General features: G+C 55.5%; 1 long non-coding RNA gene across 1 annotated transcript in view; it reads left to right on the forward strand.

The window, feature by feature from the left end:
- The first annotated feature begins 8,706 nt into the window (after positions 1 to 8,706).
- Positions 8,707 to 15,798, forward strand: part of LOC115511164 — a 102,038-nt gene continuing 94,946 nt past the window's right edge. Inside the window, exon 1 of the long non-coding RNA XR_003967968.1 lies at positions 8,707 to 8,843. This is a non-coding gene — a long non-coding RNA (uncharacterized LOC115511164). The remainder of the gene's footprint in view (positions 8,844 to 15,798) is intronic.

Consider the following 15,798-nt stretch of genomic DNA (forward strand, 5'->3'; position numbering starts at 1 on the left):
GTCACAGTGCCCCCCGGGGGGTAGAGCTGATGCCCGGTGGACAGTTCAGCCTGACCCCTCGAAGGGCAGGGGCCCCGACTTGGCTTCAGCCCTGCTGCGTCCTCTGGGAAGCACTGTGCTGGCCCCGAGGTGGCCGCGGTGCATTGGCGGGACGGTGGCGAGGACCGGGGGTCCAGACCGGCCACTCTGCTCGCTGCCAGGGCTGCGGGCCCCCGGGGATTCAGGACGTTCTTTCACACCAGCCGATCTTCTGGGGTTTTTAGTTGGAGAACCGGAACCCAAGTAGTCCAAGTGAGGCCGGAACTGGGACCTGGCGGGGTTGGGACCGGATGGTGTCGAGGGGGCACCTGGCGCTCAGCAGCGCACTTTGTTCTGCCACGAGGCCTCGGTGTCCTTTGGGAGAGCGTCTCCGACTTCCTGCTGCCGACGGGGGTGTGAGCTCTTGAGTAGCCGATAGAAAGAAGGAAACGTGAGCCCAGAATTTCGCCCCCTTGGTGACGTGCTGGTGAGTAAATGAGGGAGCTGTCGCCCTGGGGCCCAGCTCGGAGGCCAGCACTCCCTTCCATGCGCAAGGCGAGGGGCTCCTCCCCGCTCTTGCCTGTGCCCGGCCAGCTGCTCGCCGCTGGTGTCTGTGTGGAACACGAGCGAACGGGCTCCCGCCCTCAAAGGGCTGGTCATCTGGTGCCTCCTGTCCCTCAGAACCAAAGTGCCGTTTCACACCCCCGGGTTAGATGCTTGAACGTAGGACCAGACGTGGGGGCGAGCTCCTTGATGTCGGTCTTGGAGATGAGCTTTTGAATCCGACACCAAAAGCAAAGGCACCAAAAGCAAGAACAAACAAGCAGGACTCTGTCGCACTAAAAAGCTTCCTCTCAGTGAAAGAAACTGCCAACGACCATGAAAGGCAACCCGCAGAATGGAAGACGATGTCTGCAAACCATCTGTCCGCTAAGAGGTGCGTATCCGAAGTAGACGAGAAACACATACAACTCAGTGACATGAGAAACAGAAACCACAACGCAAACAAAAATCAAAGAACGAGCAAAGGACCTGAACAGACATTTCTCCAAAGAAGACATCCGGACGGTCAACGCGCTCATGAGAAGACAGTTCACGTCTTGGTCGGGAGATGCTGGTCGGACCCACGAGGAGACTCCGGGTGACCCCTGTGAGAATGGCCATTATCGAGGAGACAAGAGCTAACCTGTGTTGGCGAGGAGGGGGGAGGGGCACCCGGTGGCTCAGTCGGTCAAGCGCCTGGCTTGACTTCGGCTCACAGTTGGTCAGCTCGAGTCCCCTGTCAGGCCCTGCACTGACGGCGTGCAAAGCCTGCCTGGGATCGTCTGTCTCTCCCTCTCTGTCTGCCCCTTCCCCACTCGGTGCTCTGTTTCTCTCTCTCTCAACATCAATAAATAACCTGAAAAAAATTTTTAAAAAAAGAAGGGGGGAAGGAAACCCGCACGTCCTGTGAGTGCAACATAAAGTGGCCTGGCCACTATGATCTGGGGACCCCACTTTGGGGTATTTATCCAAAGGAAACGAAACCATTATGACAAGGAGACATTCTGCTTTTCAGCCTTAAAACCGAAGGGACTCCTGTCATTTGCCGCAACATGGACAAAACCGGAGGGCGTTATTCTGAGTGAATAAGCCAGACACAAAAAAGGCAAATACTGTGCGGTATCACTCATACGTGAAAGCTAAAAAGAAAAAGTTGAATTCATAGGAACAGAGAGTAGGAAAGTGGTTGCCAGGGGTTGGGGTGTGTGTGTGTGGGGGGGAAATAGGAAGAGACTGGTAAAAGGGTATGAGCAGTTGTAAGATGAATAAGGTCTGACGTGTCACTGAGTTGATGGCACCGGAGGTCACCGTGGGAGGGACGGACGTGTCAACTGCCTCGATGGTGGGGGCCCTTTCACAGTGTACATGTTAATCTAATCATCACCTCTCTCCAGAGCTCTGTTCCATGATCTGGGGGTGGATGTACATTAAAAAGCCAAGGCCGGCAAAGAGGAGAAGTGGATATTTTTCTCAATCATTAATAACAAAAGATCTAGGCCTTTAAACAGAGCATTGACACGCCACCTCTCCTGTCCACACGGCGTTTTACAGGCTGTGTTGGCACAGCGAGAGGGGAGCGGGCCGGACCTGGGAGCAGACAGCCCCCAGCCTTTGTGTTTTTTCCCCTGATTGGCTTTGCTGTGCCCCAAACATTGCTCTCGCGGTGCCCGCCGCAGCCCGACCTCACCAGGGTGGGGGCCTAATGCCCGGTGCCCCGAGGCTCCCTGGTGTGTGTGTCGTGGCTCAACTTCCCTCCTGCGCCCGCAGCACCAGCCCGCGCCGTCCGCCCCAGTCGTGCTGTGCACGCTGCGTTTTGTCCCTGAGCCCTGGCTGGGAGAGGACGCGGCGGGCACGGGGATTCAGGGCGGGCTCGTGTGGAGAGCCCTCACTCAGGCCCCAGCCATGCGCCAGACACACCACAACTGGGCCTATCTTTGTTCTGACCACTGGGTGTCTCAGACTCCAAATTTCTTTAAAAATATCTCGGGGAAGTAAGAATACAGCTAATTCCTTAGATTTAAAAAAAATCCTCACGTTGTCATGACTTAAGAAATATAATCTCCTCTTTCACAAATCTTTCTTAGTCGAATAAAGACCCGTCCCTTCTCTGTAGAACCAAACGTTCTTTGTTCACAACTCAGAAATGCTTAGCCTCTCTCGGAGGTGCTCCTGGAGGCGGGCGGAAAATCACACTGGCTCATCTGCTTTTGCGACAATGAGAGAGCACCAGCGGTCAGCAAGGAAAATCCCCACGGGAGGGTGTCAAAGCATTAAAAAAACTCTCAGGTACGAACATGGGGGATTACTAGTATTTTTTTGATTTAAGTTCATTTTCATAATGGGCTTCATTTTCCTTGGATTCTGCAGGGTTTTGGCCTCTGCCAGGAAGACTAAGCTCTCCTCCCGATAATTTAGGGTTGGTCCTTGGTAGCGCTTGTCTTTGGGGAAGAATAAATTGCTCGAGAAGATACTGGAGGGACCGTGTGCTTTTGCCTTAATCAGGAGCCGTCCAGGCAGTTATTCTGAGCGGAAGCTTGGCTTCTGGACTTCTTTGTCTTAGCCGCCAAGGGCCTCAGGGGGAGGACACGCTTCGGAGTCAAAACCCAGGTTTGCATCACATTCCTGCCACTTACAACTTTGCTGAGCCTCAGTTTCCCTATGTATAAAACATGGCTCCGTTTACTGACCTCGTGGGATCCTCGTGTGGGTTAATGGGATTGACGAGGCTGCTGGGGGGCGTGGCTCTGGGTAGCACCCCTCCCTGGGCCTCACACCTCGAGGCAGGACTGGCCTCGACACCAGCCTGGGCAGGAGCAGGGGGGGCCAGGCTCTGCCTGCCCTTCGCACGACCTTCTCGCCATAGACCCGGGGCCTCCCCACCACCATCTGCCAGGCAGACCATTGAGTGGCCCACTCGCCACGTTCTATGCCAACTCCCCAGGACGGCCGGCCCACCCTCACCCGGACTCGCGGCCCCAAGGGCGTCAGCACCGCCTGACGTCATTCCTGCCGCCCACCAACAACAGGCAAAGGACAGAGATACTCTACTGGCCTGACTGTGCAGAGGGGAGAGGCTGCAGCCACGGCAGGCAGGGGCGAGGAGCGGAGGGGGGGAGGCTGCAGCCACGGCAGGCGGGGGCGAGGAGCGGGGGGGGGAGGCTGCAGCCACGGCAGGCAGGGGCGAGGAGCGGAGGGGGGGAGGCTGCAGCCACGGCAGGCAGGGGCGAGGAGCGGAGGGGGGAGGCTGCAGCCACGGCAGGCAGGGGCGAGGAGCGGAGGGGGGAGGCTGCAGCCACGGCAGGCAGGGGCGAGGAGCGGAGGGGGGAGGCTGCAGCCACGGCAGGCAGGGGTGAGGAAGAATATGTGTGAACTCGGGGCATCCACCTGCATTAGTGCCTGGCAGTGGAGGCGGGTCAGCACGAGCCCCGCAAAGGCCGGGCCTCCCCCCGACCCCTGAGCGAAGTCCCGGGGGCGGTGGGGCGCAACAGGCAGGAGCACCGCGGGGCAGGTGTGGGCCCAGTTGTGGGAGTTGGGGCGGTGCGGGGAGATGGTGGGTACCAGCCTCATGCCCCCGGCGGTGTCCCGCAGCCTGGGTCCCGGCACACTCATGGGGCCGCTGGAACCTGCGTGGGAAGCCCGCCTCGCTCGGGGTGGTGGCTATCAGACGGGCTCTGCCCCTTGTCCCCGTGACACACAATTCTGTGACCCTCCTCTGGGGTCCCAGGGAACCCTGTCTGACTGCCCCCATGGCGACATCAGCACCACGCCCTTAAATGGCGCTCTCGTGTCCCCACGCCCAGGACCGCGTCCCGCGTGAGCCACCCGCACCCGGTTTCCTCTCAGACGTTGCTTGGTGAGCCCAGCGAAGTCCAAGTGATGCCCAAGTTCGGTTTTCTAGGATCAGTGGTGTTTCTCCGATGGACTGGAAGTGTAGGGAGGCACAGAGGAAAACGTGAGGTGAGGAAGAAGAGGGACCTTCAAGCCAGAACATCATGCAAAGGGCCCGGGAAATGTCATTCTGATTCCATTTTATGTTCCGTTGGGTGACAGTGTTAGGGTACAGGAGCCGTGCGACTGCGCTAGAGACGAAACCTCACCCCCCAGGTTGGGGCGTGGCCAACTCCAGCCCCACACCGGTGCCTACTGTAAATAAGGTTTTATGGGCACACAGCCATGCCCACCAATGGGCACCCCGCAGCGGCAGAGCCCAGAGGCTCTAGAACGCGTCTGAAAACCCAGCTCGGATGCTCCCCCACAGCCTTCTGCGTCCTGGTTGGGGGCCCTGCCGTCCGGCAGATCGCAGGGCAGAAACGTGAGAATCTTCCCGTTTCTCCCTCTTCTCTGGGCTCCAGGTGTCACCGGTCCTGCTGGCCCGACCCCACCCCCGGTCTGCTCCGTGCACCACCCTGGCTCCTGACGATCGATCGTGGGCTGGAGCTCTGGGTCCCGCGTAGCTCCGGAGGGCTCTCCCTCTATACTCACAGCCCGAGCTCCACTCGGGAACCACAATTATCTCTTTAAGATGTAAATCACTTCCCATCACTGCCCCTCTTAAAACCCTCTTAACGGTCTTCTCGCACACTTAGAATCAAGTCTGAAATCCTTACCCTGATCTGTCAAGCCTCACGTGGCCGGGTGTGGGTTTTTCCTTAGAATTCGCTGGATGGCTACGGCTAGCCCTGTGTCCACTACAAATTCCCATTGTTGTAGTTGTTATACTGCTCTAGTTTGGACGTCAGTCGCTCTTTTAAGATAATAAAACCCATGTTCACGTGTTTTATCAATAAATTGTGCTACTGGTACGGCCCGTGTGTATTTAAACTATTCTAGTGGATCTTCCTGTAATGTAATTAAAGACAGGATTTCCTTGACATTTGTCTCAGGGGACATGGACTTGTGTGAAGTTGTCTGCATTTTAGCTCGAAATGCAGCTTTTTTGTTCTAGGCCCATCGGTGCCACATTACCCAATGTGCCACCCTTGACCCACGTTCCCGTCCCTCTTCCCTGAGCGGTCACCCCACTGCCCTTCTTCCTTCCAGAGTCCTCTGCTTTTCATGTAAAGTTTAGGATAATCTTGTCTGTATGTGCAAATACAAATCTCGCTGGGGTTTTGGTGGGCATTGGTGGGCATTGCCTCAATCTCTATGTCAGTCTGGGGGCAACTGACATCTGCTCTGTCGAATCTGGCAATCCGCGATCATGGCGCGTCTCCGCCTTGATTTTTATAATCTCCAACGGATTTCTTCAGCATTTTGTAGTTGTCAACACGCAAGTCCTGTACACGTTTGTTAATTTCCACCTAAGTATTTCATCCTGAACGTGATTATACATCGTACTGTATTTTAACCTCAGTGTCCGTGTGTCCGTTGCTGGTGTATAGAAATGCAGGGGATTTCTGTTTGTTGATCGTGTCTCCTGTGATCTTCCCGAATTCGCTTATTAGTTCTAGGAGCTGTTTGTAGATTTCCTGGGATCTGTCCACAGATGGTCATGCCATCTACGCACAGAAACCATTTTATTCTTTTCTTTCTGATCCATAGGCTTTTGTTTTGTTTCCCTTTTCTTGCCTCATTGCATTGGCTTGATTTTCCAGCACTAATCTGAATAAGAATGGTGAGAACAGACATTTTTGCCTTGTTCCCAAAGTTATGCGTGAGGCATTCAGCCCTTCACCACTGAGTATAAAATTAGCTTAGGTTGTTGGTAGATATTCTTAATCAAGTTGAGGGGGTTTCCTTCTATTCTTACTTTTCTGAGAGTTTTTCATCATGAATGAGTGTGATTTTTTTCAAATGCTTACTCCACACTGATTGATGTGACCATGTGATTTTTTTATTCTTCAGCATGATGATATGGTGGATGACATTGACTGACTTTTTTGTTTTGTTTTGTTTGTTGTAACTGACAGGCTTTTTTAATCTCTATTATTGAGTTTTGAATTCTCTCTTGTTTTGGGTACACAGGTATTCTTGTTTTTTATTAAGTTTTAAATTTTAATTCCAGTATAGTTAACATACAGTGTTGTGTTAGTTTTAGGTGTGCAATATAGTGAGTTAGTAATCCTATATACATCGCTCAGTGCTCATCATGAGAAGCGTGCTCTCATCCCCATCACTGGTCTCACCATCCCCCCCCCCCCCCCCGGTAATGGGCAGAAGACATGAACAGACATTTCTCCAGGAAAGACATACAGATGGCCACCACTGACTGATTTTTGAATATTGAACCAGCTTTGCATTCTGGGAATAAATTGTAGTTGGTCATGTTATCTAATTTTTTGCCTATTGTGCTGAACTCTGTCCCTTTGCTGAGGCTTTCTATTTGTGTGTTTCTTTTTTTTAAAAAAAATTTTTTTTTTTCAACGTTTTATTTATTTTTGGGACAGAGAGAGACAGAGCATGAACGGGGGAGGGGCAGAGAGAGAGGGAGACACAGAATCGGAAACAGGCTGCAGGCTCTGAGCCATCAGCCCAGAGCCCGACGCGGGGCTCGAACTCACGGACCGGGAGATCGTGACCTGGCTGAAGTCGGACGCTTAACCGACTGCGCCACCCAGGCGCCCCTCTATTTGTGTGTTTCTGATGTATCTGCACTGGTGGATACATTTTTATCATGGCTGTTTTAAAATCCTTGTTAGATAATTCCAATATGTTGGTCCTCTTGGTTTTGGGTCTACTTGTTGTCTTTCTTCATTCAGTTTGTCTGAGATACTCTTGGTGTTTAGTGTGACAAGTGGCTTTTGTTTTTTTTTTTTTTAATTTTTTTTTTCAACGTTTATTTATTTTGGGACAGAGAGAGACAGAGCATGAACGGGGGAGGGGCAGAGAGAGAGGGAGACACAGAATCGGAAACAGGCTCCAGGCTCCGAGCCGTCAGCCCAGAGCCTGACGCGGGGCTCGAACTCACGGACCGCGAGATCGTGACCTGGCTGAAGTCGGACGCTTAACCGACTGCGCCACCCAGGCGCCCCAAGTGGCTTTTGATTAGAACCTGGACAACTGGGGTACGATGGTATATCCTGGATCTCTGGTGTATATGGGATCTCTGGTATATACTCGTGTATACTGATGTCTCTGTTTCTGTTTGCTGTGGCAGGAAAGGGAGATGCACCTCCTAACTGCCGAGTAGGGTGTGAGTACAGGTCTCGGCTTGGCCTCCATGACACCAAGTGGGGGAGCCCTGCCGTGCTGCTGAGCAGAGGTGGGAGTGTGACTCCCAGTGGCCCCGTTGATACCTGTGGTCTGGGAATGACAGGGCTGCTCTCCAGTGGCCTCCCTGACACCATGGTTGGGCGATGGTGAGTGTCCCGACGGGAGTCCCCATAGCAACCACAGAGTGGCCTTTGTCCTGTTCGGCCCGCATCCGTCTCAGGATCCGTAGGATTTTCTGCAAATAGCTTTGGAAGACCCAGGGGACCGTGCCGTAAACACCCGTGGGCACGTGCCCGGTGAAGTCGGCCTATCAGCAAGCGTCTCGGGTCTGTGCGCTGTGGCAAGCGTGGACTCTGGCCGTCGGTGCCTGGGTTCAAATCCCATCTCTGCCATTCTTGGCAGGGGGGTCTCGAGCACATTGCTAAACCTCAATGCTTCGGTTACTTGTTCTGTAAGGCGGGGTGATAATAAGGTTTTGGGGGACTCACAGGGGCTAATAGTGCGTATACTGCCTAGAAGGGCACCTGGCACGTAGAATGTGGTGCGTGGGTGTTGGTTGTTACTGGTGCCATCGGTGCCATCCCGTTAGGTGACCTGCGACACAGCCGTCTGAGCCTCCTACCCTGGGCTCTCTCTGGTCACCTGGCCCCTCACGGCCAGCGTGAAGGCTGCCGGTGCCCCGCCACGGTGGCCGGGACGCGTCAGGCTGAGGATCTGACGCGTGGACGAGGACCGCCTCCAGACGCGCGGACGGTGGTTCTCAGGGCAGCCGACAGCCGTGCGGCCCCGAGGATGTCCCCGTGCGCTCCTGGGTGGACCCCCGCCCGTGCTCTGCTCCTCCGCCCAGGCGAACCCGACCGCGTCTGCCTGTCTGCAGGAGCACGCTCTGTCCCACGTGGGGACGGTTCTGTCTCCCACGTTCTTCCAACAGCTGTCCACAGTCCCCAGTCTCCAAGTCAGCTTCTGCCTCCAGAAGGAGAAGCTTCAGCAGTTCACACGGGAGTGAGGTCTCCTAGAAGCGATCACATCATCTTCTGTCGCCTGCACTTTTCCGTGTCCTTCCTCCTGCCTCCGAGGATGGTGTTTCACCCCACCAGGGCTCTGGAAGTATCCCGTCCACAGGAGTTCAGGTCTGTGTGAGATTCTGGGGCTGCTGAGCAAGTGATCACAAACTGGGGGGGTGGGGCGGGGGGTTTAAGACAACAGAAGGGCACATCCTCACAGCTCCGGAGGCTGGAGCTCTGAGGTCAAGTGTCGGCAGGGTTGGCTCCTTCTGAGGCCGCGAGGGGAGTGTTCTCCAGCCTCTCCAGCCTCTGGGGGTTTGCTGGCGACCCGCAGAGTTCCTCCACTTCTGGAGGCATCACGGTGTCACTGCAGGCTCTGCCCTCATTGTCCCCTCCTGTGCGTCTCTGCATCCAAATGCCCTTCTTCTCATATGGACACCCATTAAGGTGGATTAAGGGCCACACGACTCCAGGACATGTGCAAAGACCTCATTCACAGGTGCCTGGACTTAGGACTTTGTCATAGCTTTTCGGGGGCACCCAGTTCGATCCACAACAAGGGGTAGCAGTGATGTCCCAAGCTGGGACTTCTGTCGAGTCAGAATCTCACTCCAGCAGCAGAATGCGGAGAATTTGGGGGTGGGGAAGGGTCCTGGGCACAGGAATATGGGTAGAGACACTATGAAAATTGTCCCAGAAAGAGACCAAGTTCTGAACCGACGACTAAGGTCTGGGATAGATCACTTTGTCTCTTTAAAATTTTGTGCCCCAAATCCGAAGCTGTTTGGAATGTCTCCCCCCTGCCCCCCCCCCCCCCCCTCCCCCGCCCTGTAGCTCCAGGTGTGTGCTTCCTGTGTTCTTTCCTCTGCCCGGGGCCAGGCTTATCTCAGCGCCCAGGGCCCAGGCCCGGCAGCCGTGCATCTGGGCTGGCGGGAGCCGAGTTTGCTTATGTAAATTTTGTTTCATTTTAGTCTTTCCAATGACTGCCTTGGGGCTTTAGTTCTGAGCCAGGGGCGGGAAAGCAAAGCCTTTATTGCTGAGATGTAGGCCTTTGGGATAATACGTGAGGCAAACATCTCCGCGCACCGAGTGAGTCCTCCCCAAGCCGCTCCCCTCCTTCAGCGCTTCTCGGGGAAACACCCTGTTCCCACCTGGGGCAGGCCTGTCAAACCCCGGCTTCCTCACTCGTCTCCACGGCTTTATCTAGCTTTTGAAAGATTCCTTTAAATATATTGTGTTATGCTAGTATATGTTTCCTTCCTTTATAATTATTCTTGAGCCCGACTGCAGCACAGCAAACACGCAGCAGCAGTGATGGATTTGTAGGCAATTATATCCGTACGGATTCTATTCCAAGTACAAGGGAGTCTCTCCAAGTCTCGTGTGCGAGGTAGATGGCCAGGGAGAGGATATGGTCACCAGTACAGTGGGTTTAATTAAATGTGTAAACGTGTGAAAGTTGAAAAGGGCTTTTAAGGGGGCAGAAGACCCTGGTGCAAGCATTTGTTCTTTTTTAAAATTTTTTATGTTTATTTATTTTGGGGAGAGGAAGAGAGAGAGAGAGAGAGAGAGAACAAGTGGGGGAGAGGCAGAGAGAGGGAGTCACAGAATCTGAAACAGGCTCCAGGCCCCGAGCTGTCAGCACAGAACCTGACGTGGGGCTCGAACTCAGAACCGTGAGATCATGACCTGGGCCGAAGTTGGACGCTTAATGGACGGAGCCCCCCAGGCGCCTCAGTATTGGTTCTTTTAGCAAGTATTTACTGACCTTGACTCTGCATCAGGAAAGAGCGGGCGGTGGGGGTGGGAGAACAGGACCCCGTGGATAGATGCCCCGTGGTCTCTCCACGGAGACACCGACAGCCCGGATGCCCAACGCTGTGACTCCCTGAGCCGCTCTGCCACCTTCTTCCCAAACCCTCAAGCCCCGCTGAGCGGCCGCCTCCAGAAGGAGGGTGGGCCCCGCCTCTGTCCCCTGCGCCCTCCCCTGTCCTTTGCTCCTGCCCTGAAGAGTCTTCCCTGTGCTCCCTCGATCCCGTTCCCTCTCTCTGGGACGCAACGGTGGGTGCCGTTGGAGAAACCACAGCAGCACACACTTTGGTCAGCATCGTGCCAACACAGGCCATCTCCACGCCGTGCCCAGCCCTGAGCGCCCCTCTGGCTCTGCGTCGAGGGGACCGTGGGAAGGCCGGTGGGCAGGGGCAGGCCAAGGTCACCGCAGAGAGGTGAGAGGCATCTAGGAGTAAAGCACACAGCTTTTGACCAAGCACTCAGCTTGGACGCGACGTTCTGAGGGTCCTGTGCAAGTGGCCTTGTCACCGCGTGCCCTGGGTCGGGACCTGCTGGTCTTCCTGCCGACGTTCTCCTTTCCTCCTTCGGTCATCCCCTTGTGCTGTTTATCCTTCCTCGCTGCCCTGTCCTTTCCCGTGGCCATAAAATCCACCCGGGGTGCCTGCTGGGGACAAGCACTCTGGGCCTGTCTCTGTCTTCAAGGTGACATTCCTGCTTTTCAACTTGAGTTTTCTTTAAAGAGCACTTTGCGGAGTGCCTGGGTGGCTCAGTCGGTTGGGCGTCCGACTTGGGCTCGGGTCACGATCTCGCAGTTTGGGAGTTCGAACCCTGCTTCGAGCTCTGTGCTGACAGCTCAGAGCCTGGAGCCTGCTTCAGATTCTGTGTCTCCCTCTCTCACTGCCCCTCCCCTGCTCACGCTCTGTCTCTCTCTCTCTCCCAAAAATAAACAAACATTAAAAAAAAAAAAATTTAAAGAGCACTTTGCTCTGGCAACCCCTCTGCCCCCCAGGTTTCCAATCTTGGGCAGCTCAGCTTCTGTCTTCCGGTTTCCTGGCATGTGACCGCCTGTGACGGCCCTCCCCGTGCACCCTGGGGGCCCGGGCGTCACTCTCCATCACTCAGGGCCAGCACCTGCGTGTCTGAGAGAGTTCCCACGCAACTCTGCTCCTCGACACCCCGTGCAGGGTGGGAGATGGCCCAAGACTGTGTCCCACATGCTCAAGCTCGTGATGAGGAGACCAGACCTGAACCCCCCTGGCACAGGTCCCCATTGGCGCGCCCAGGTCGGGGAGAAGGGTTTCACCTTGCACTTTCGGTGTGGTCCCCCCGCCCTCCTGTTCAGTGGTCACCTAGCACAGAGCTCGCTGTTTCAGGGAGGGGCGTCCCAGGCGGAAGGCAGATAGTTCGTGGGTCTTCGTGGCTTGTTCCTCCCTGATGGCCCAACCCCGGATCGGGGAGGTGAGGCTTCATCCCGAGAGGGAAGGAGGTTCCCCTCGGATGCAGTGGAACAAAGCCGGAGTGGGGTGGCTGTGTCTTTAGAGAGGGCAGGAAGCCCCGTGGCCATTCCCCTGGCTGGACTCTGAGAGGGACAGTGTGTTTCTCGAGATAGCGCGGCTCTGTGTCTACACGGCTGGGGTGGAGGTGCGTCCTGACTCGGGTTCCAGGGGCTGCAGACACAGTGCGTTTTGTACTCGACCCCGAGAGCCCACCGTGCACCTGCCGAGTCGCTCTGTCTCGGGGGGGCGTGCCTGGGCCTGGAGGGAAAGGGCCCCCCCACAACCGCACTGTTGCCGGGGGCCCAGGGTCTTCCCTTCCCAAAGGCTCAGTCGTGGCCGTCACCGCCAGCCCGGTGCTCAGGGACGTGTCGGCACGGCGCCCACGACTCCCACACGGAACCCGAGCTGTTTGGCAGCAGGCGAGTGGTCACTGAGTCATAAGCGCTGTCACTGTCACCAAAACCGATCTAACGCATAAAGCCCGTTAATTAGAAAGTACGCACATGGGGCTGCAGCCGTGTGGCCCGTCTGCCCTCCCTGCCGTCCGGGGGTGGGGGGAGGGGGTCTGCAGGCCCTCGTGTCCGCCTGATGACACCCCTGCCCTCCGTCCTCCCGTGGCTGGTGCGTCCCCGCCCGGCCCTCCACCCACCTCCTCGCTGGGAGAATCCGTCCCGGCCTTAGCGGTCTGGTCGCTGCTCTGTGATGAGGAGCCTTCAGCCTGTTGAGGGCACAGAGTCCCGTCTGTGTGATGAAAATGTCCGTTTGCCAAGGGGAGCACTCGAACCCCGTGCTGTGGTTGGACGTGGCCCCCCAGCCCCGTGTTATGCTCGCGGGGTCGTGTGCGCAGAGGGAGACAGGCCTCTCCGTCCCTCCGCGTCACCTTCTGTGTCAGTGTCCTGGGCGGAACAGCAGGAGTTTATCGTCTGACGGTTTTGGGGCCACGAGCCCGGAGCGTAGGCGCTGGCAGGGCCGTGCTCCCCCCGAGGCTGTGGGGGGACCCTCTGGCCTCTCCCAGCTCCTGGCACGTAGCCTCCTCCCTCCAGTCTTCGCGGCCAGTGTCTTTGGACCTCTCTGCTCTGTCCTCACGCGGCCTCCTCTGTGTGCGTGTCCGACCTCCCTCTGCCTCTTTCCCACCACTCCGTTTACTGCCCACCCAGACCACCGGGCCGTCCTCCCATCTCCAGACCCGCGCCTTGACCACACCTGCAGAGGCCCTCTCTCCTCCTCGACAGGTCCCGGGGACCAGGAGCTGCTCTCCCGATGCCCTGATGTTACTGAGCCCACCGCACCCTCTGCGAGGTCAGGGCGTGGGGTTGGCGGGGATCAGAAAGGCCGGGAAAAGTCTTTGGGCCTGCGAGGAGGGATTGGGACTCTGCTGCGGGGCCTGAAGGCCCTTCCCGGTGCTTTGCTTTATGCCTCCCGGCCCCGTCTTGGCCCACTGGGGGCACCCACCAGGAGAGGCGGGGCCGGGCGACTCCTGGGCGGGGCAGGTGGTGGCTGTGCCCTCTGCATTTCTAAGGCAGAGATCGTGGTAGTAACGCCCTCCCGGGTTGTGGCGCGGATACACGCGAGGATTGCAGCCCGGGTGGAAAGTGTCCCTCCAGAGGCACACAGCGCCTGCTCTGTGAGGCCGTCCCCCTGTGCAGCGAGTGCCTGGCCGCGGCTTCCTCGCCAGAGGAGGGCCTCTCCTTCTAGGCTGCGGCCTCCACGCCTCGCCTGCGGCCCCTGCAGCTGTAAGAATTGTTATGAAATAGGGCGCCTGGGGGCTCAGTCGGTTGAGCACTCGACTCCTGGTTTCGGCTCCGGCCATAATCCTGCAGTTGGTGAGTTCAAGCCCCGCATCGGGCTCTGTGCTGACCGTGTGGAGCCTGCTTGGGATTTTCTCTCTCTCCTTCTCCCTCACTCCCTCTCTCCCTCCCCTCTCTCTCTGCCCCTCCCCTGCATTCTCTTTCTCTCTATCAAAAATAAAAATAAATACACTTAAAAAAAAAAGGAATTATTATGAAATATACTTTCTGTACAAAAGAGCATGTGACCTACACATCCAGTGGACAGAGCAGTGCCCAGCCTCGTTTACAAAATGGGATGTTACGGGACCGATTCTTCGGTCTCTGTACCCTGCACCCCTCTCCGTCACAGGGACTGGCCCTCTACCTTCTATTTTTTTTGTTTTTTTTCCAACGTTTTTATTTATTTTTGGGACAGAGAGAGACAGAGCATGAACGGGGGAGGGGCAGAGAGAGAGGGAGACACAGAATCGGAAACAGGCTCCAGGCTCCGAGCCATCAGCCCAGAGCCTGACGCGGGGCTCGAACTCACGGACCGCGAGATCGTGACCTGGCTGAAGTCGGACGCTTAACCGACTGCGCCACCCAGGCGCCCCATGGCCCTCTACCTTCTAGATGTGTCCCACAGTTCCTGCCTTTTCTTTAAGGGGTCCCTACTCTGGAAATTTCCATTTGTTTAGTCTTGCTGCTTTCGATCTGAGGATGAAGTGAGGGCCACTGAACAAGTTCCTTGCTGACCTGCCTCTGTTTACCGTTGTGGCGTGGGGGTGCACGCGTGCCGCTGAGCGTGGCTGTGCCTCATGGCTTCCAGTGTGGGTGTCACTGTGGAACTCTGTCCCGTGGTGTAGACACCAAGGCGCACTGGTCTGACCTGCTCAGGGCACTGGCGGTTCTGGGCACGATGTCGCCCTGAGCGTTCCCGGGTGTGTTGTTCCGGGCCGTGAGCCAGAGCCTCCGAGGGTGTGCATCTGGGGGTGCCACGGCTGGGCGGCGGGGAGAGTCAGCCGAACCTACGTAAGTGACGTTCACCCTCGTTATGGTGTCTTCAGACAGCAGAAATTCTTATTTTTAAATTCTTAATTTTAAAGTTAGATCGATCAGTTTTTCTCCCTGGATTGTGTTTTTTGCATCTGTTTATGAGAAACCCTTTCTTACCCTAAGGCCATGGTGGAATCTTCTGTATTTTCTTCAACTGTGTATACATTTTCCCTTTTCACTTAGAGGTCGTGATGGATCTGGCATTTCCTTTTGATTACTGATTGGGGATGTAGAACGGACCGAAATTTACCTTTTCTTGTACGTATGCAAGCAGTCATCTTACCTCTGTTTGTTGAACGGCCCGTTGTTTTCCTGCTCACTTCTGATGGGGTTTCTGTCACTTCTCGAGCTCTTCTGAGTGTGTCACACAGGTGTGGCCAGGGTCCATGGGTCAGCTCCGGCCCCTGCACCACAGTTTAATGGATGATGTGCTCTGCCACCAGCAGGGGCCCTTCTCTCCCTGCCCCCCATCTCCTGCTTTTACCTCCTTTTGTGTATTGGACGTTTTCTTGGCAAATCTTGGCTCTTTAGTTCTCTATGTAAATTTTAGAATTGGCGTATCAGGTTCTATAAAGGTTCCATAGGATTTTAATAGGAATTTAAAAGGAACTTCTGCATTAATTTAGAATTACTGCAGTGTCTATGACCCTGAGCCTCCTTAAACACGACATTATGTACGTGCATGCCATCGGAGACAAACAAAGCTGGACACTAATTAGAGTGGACAAGACAGATTTTAATCAGTAACACACTACCACAAAAGGGAAAGAGTCCGGCATGAAGTAACCTTGACTTCCAGGGGCTTGGGAATTTAACTTAATTAATTAATTAAATTTTTTGTGGTGTGTTGAGTTTCTTTTCTTTTTTCATTTTATTTTTTAAAGTCTTTGTTTTACTTCCAGTTAGTTAACATATGGTATTACATTAGTTTCAGGCATACAGTGCAGTGATTGAACACGTCCGTGCATT

The sequence above is a fragment of the Lynx canadensis genome, chromosome A3 (genome assembly GCF_007474595.2).
Source record: "Lynx canadensis isolate LIC74 chromosome A3, mLynCan4.pri.v2, whole genome shotgun sequence".
NCBI classification, from domain to species: domain Eukaryota; kingdom Metazoa; phylum Chordata; class Mammalia; order Carnivora; family Felidae; genus Lynx; species Lynx canadensis.